Source organism: Sinocyclocheilus rhinocerous, unplaced genomic scaffold, assembly GCF_001515625.1.
Source record: "Sinocyclocheilus rhinocerous isolate Xijiao unplaced genomic scaffold, SAMN03320098_v1.1 scaffold3545, whole genome shotgun sequence".
Classification (NCBI taxonomy): Eukaryota; Metazoa; Chordata; class Actinopteri; order Cypriniformes; family Cyprinidae; genus Sinocyclocheilus; species Sinocyclocheilus rhinocerous.
This window is the reverse complement of record NW_015634617.1, coordinates 68,527-72,293: the sequence shown is the minus strand read 5'-3', so window position 1 is coordinate 72,293 and position 3,767 is coordinate 68,527. Positions and strand designations below refer to the sequence as shown.

Below are 3,767 nucleotides of genomic sequence, written 5' to 3'. Positions count from 1 at the left end.
TTAAAAGTTTAAGGCAACCAGCTTCAGCAGATTTTTGAGTTTTCCCAGCTAGTTTTTGTATAAACTGAAAACAAGAAGTTGAGAAAATAAAAAAATGTGTCCCTGGAGCACAAAAGCAGTGTTAAGTCGCTGGGGTATATTTGTAAATTTCAAAAAATTGACCCTTATGACTGGTTTTGTGGTCCAGGGTCACAAATCTGCTGAAGCTGGTTGCCTTAAACTTTTAAGTTTTCTCCACTTTTGATTTTTTATACAAAACAATGCAACATTCAATATACAAAACGCACAATATGTACAATATGTTGTTGTGTGTTCATGATCTGCAGTCTTGTATTGCATCGTTCAAAATTTCACTGGCATTCTATTCTATATTGAAATCAATATTTTTACTCTATTGCTGTGATAGTGTGACATAAACCTGTTAAACCCTTGAAACCTCTTGAGCAGTCGCACAGATCGATGAAATCCAGACCCTTCAGATGGACAAACTGAGCACTTCAGATCTAAACACACTAAGCTGAAGAGTCTGATTAATCATTTATGCTCTTGTGCATAAATACATATTGTCACCATTGTTTATTAGACTTGGTACCTGAGTAAAATTATATTTTGGGGTCCTTTACCATGGTATTCTTTGAAATAGTGTAAGAGGTGTATATATGTGACATATATACATATACATTGTATGGGTCAAAATTATTGATTTTTCTTTTATGCCAAAAATCATTAGGATATTAAGTAAAGATCATGTTCCATGAAGATATTTTGTAAATTTCCTACCGTAACTGTATCAAAACTAAATTTTTGATTAGTAATATGCATAGCTAAGAACTTCATTTGAACAACTTTAAAGATGATTTTCTCAATATTTAGATTTTTTTGCACCCTCAGATTCCAGATTTTCAAATAGTTGTATCTCGACCAAATATTGTCCGATCCTAACAAACCATACATCAATGGAAAGATTATTTATTCAGCTTTCAGATGATGTATGCATCTCAATTTCGAAAAATTGACCCTTATGACTGGTTTTGTGGTCCAGGGTCACATATGGTAATCAGTACCATGGTTGTGTCATATTTTGTTTTATTCTTGACTTCACCTATATAAAATATATGATATTTAGAACTACTTAAACATTTTCTATTTCTCAAACATTTTCTACAATTTCATTTTGTCGTCGGCACGACACGTTCTTGTTTTAAACTTTTTGTTTCACATAACGCGCGCTCCGTCTCTTTAAAACCAAGCCTTGCACGACGCGCCGTGAACCACGTGGTCTCCTAGTGCCGCGCTGTGATTTTCTATTGGCTCAAACCTTCCCCTCCCGCTCCGCCGCAGCCTCGCCCTGATTGGTTCGCATGTGGGTGTGCTCGCGGCATTCAGGCGTCCTGTTGTTTGAGCCGCCAACCCACCGTAGCTCTCCATTGGCTGTTGGACGTCTAGTACGCGGCGGATTCCGCCTCGCCATTGGTCAACTCTAGGGACACGCTCTATCGTGATTGGCTGGCGCATAGTTCATCGCCAGTGAATGCGGAAGTAGTGCGCTCTACTGAGTCACCGTTCGTTGTGTCAGCTGATTCTTTCACAGTGAGTATCTTGATCATATTTCATTTTCTGTTTATTTAACTTGATTATTCTTTAATGTGGTTGCAGTTACGTTAGGCGGATTGTTGTGTAAACAAAATATGCATGATTTAGCGTGGTTTTTGTCTGGTTTCTGCCGACCATGTGTTTGTATGTGGTTGTATTGACCAGCTGGGATGTTTTACAGGCTGTAAAATCCTCCACCCATACTAACAGACAGACAGACAGACCACCGACTGGGGTGAACTGGTGGAAAGTCACATTTGGAGAGTATGTATTGATGTATGAGTATTTCAGTATACACACACACATGCACTTTTTAAATGAATTCACAGGCGTTGTGTAATAAAGTGCCTTGATCTTCCTGAATGTTGTATGTGGCTTTGTAAGCTGGGTTAAGTTAGTTTTGTTTTCGATATTCCTCACACATCTGAATTGCTGGTGTTATGTAAGATGCCTATCGGACTTTTCTGTAGTAAAGAAAAAACATATGCCATGCATGCATAGTAAAAATATTGGTATCACATAGCATTTATGCATTATTTACAATTAAATTAAATTTATAACACTTCTTGCAAGGACTATTATTGTTATTATTTATATATATATATATATATATATATATATTCAAAATATTGTATTATTATAATATATATCTTATATTATATTGTTATATATTTTGTTTATTTATTATTATTATTTGTACTTTTTACAAGTCTAGCCACTGACTTGGTTTGTTATCTGGTTAAAATTGTTTAATTATTGTACAAAAAAATTTTTTTTGTAAAAAATGTGCTAGAAATACATGCATGGTAAATATTGGCATTTTATAGTTTCATTTTAATCAAAGGTCTGACTTCAAGCTTTGTTATATATCTGTAATATAATTATTTGTACTAGATATAAGAGAGTGAATTTGTTGAATTCATTTATTTTTCTAGCAGATGTCATACTAAAGTGCTTGCTTGACACACAACAGTCTCGTATGTGACATTTAAGCACTTTTTTTTTTGTAAACACTCCGGTTAATGGTGCCTGCTGAATGCTTTCAGTGTAAATCCTTGTGTTTGCTGTGCCTTACTGGTGGATTTATTTGTCCTTCTTCAGTTACACATGAAACAGACGGTTTGTGGCCTGCAGTTAATGGAACGCAGTTTGCAAAAGCGTTTTCATATAGAATAGTCGCTCCGGTTCTGTTTGATTATAATTTTGCGAGTTCTACCAGTGAGCACCAGTGATTGGCTCCTGTTCAAACTCCCCGGATCCCGTTCTCATTCCTCAGCCTGGGAAGCTCAGCGATCCGTCTCAGTGCTTTAGGTGAAATGTCTAATTGATGGCTCATGCTCATGTTACAGGTCAGACGGCTCTTTAAATAGCCTCATGACTACTCCTGCACCGCTCTAAATCTAGCTCCCTGTAGCCGTGACCGTATGTTTATGATCTCTTTAATAATAATTTTAAATGTAGCATTATCTCCTGTTAGAAAGCTTGACGTTCTAGTTATGAGTGCCATAGCTTATCTTGTGACTAAGTGGAAGGGAAGCAGTCGATCTTAAGCTAGTTAAGAAGTTTTGAAGATGTGTGTTTGTGGTGATAAAGTGTGTTAATAGACTGACAGATTCATTTAAAAACTGAATAAAGTGAGTGCCATCAGAATGAGAGTCCAAACAGCTGATAAAAACATCACAATAATCCACAGCACTCCAGTCCATCAGTTAACATCTGGAGAAGCCAAAAGAAACAAACCCATCAAGACATTTTTAACTTCAAACTGTTGCTTCCAGTTATTATGTTCCATAATCTCGCTTCCTCCAGTGAAAAGCTCCATCTCCTGTTGTCCTCTCACATCTAAATCCACCCATATTAACTGTTTTAGCTTGTAAGTGGTGCTTGATCTGTGCAGATTTCTCTCCTGATTCAGACCAGACGATGGTTTCGCTGGAGGATGTGTTATTATGGATTATGGACTCATATTTTATCAGGAAGCAACGGTTTGAAGTAGTGCTGGGCGGTATGACCAAAAATTTATATCACGGTATTTTCCAAAATTATACCGGTTTCACGGTACATGACGGTATTTTTTTTCATGCATGACCGGGTGTTAACCATATTTTCTACTGATTGAGAGGAAATACTGCAGTATATTATAAACTGAGGTTACAAAAGTGATTCAGTCAAGA

General features: G+C 36.5%; 1 pseudogene; it reads right to left on the bottom strand.

The window, feature by feature from the left end:
- Positions 1-1,471, bottom strand: part of LOC107745943 (4-hydroxyphenylpyruvate dioxygenase-like) — an 8,440-nt pseudogene extending 6,969 nt beyond the window's left edge.
- Positions 1,472-3,767: the final 2,296 nt, after the last annotated feature.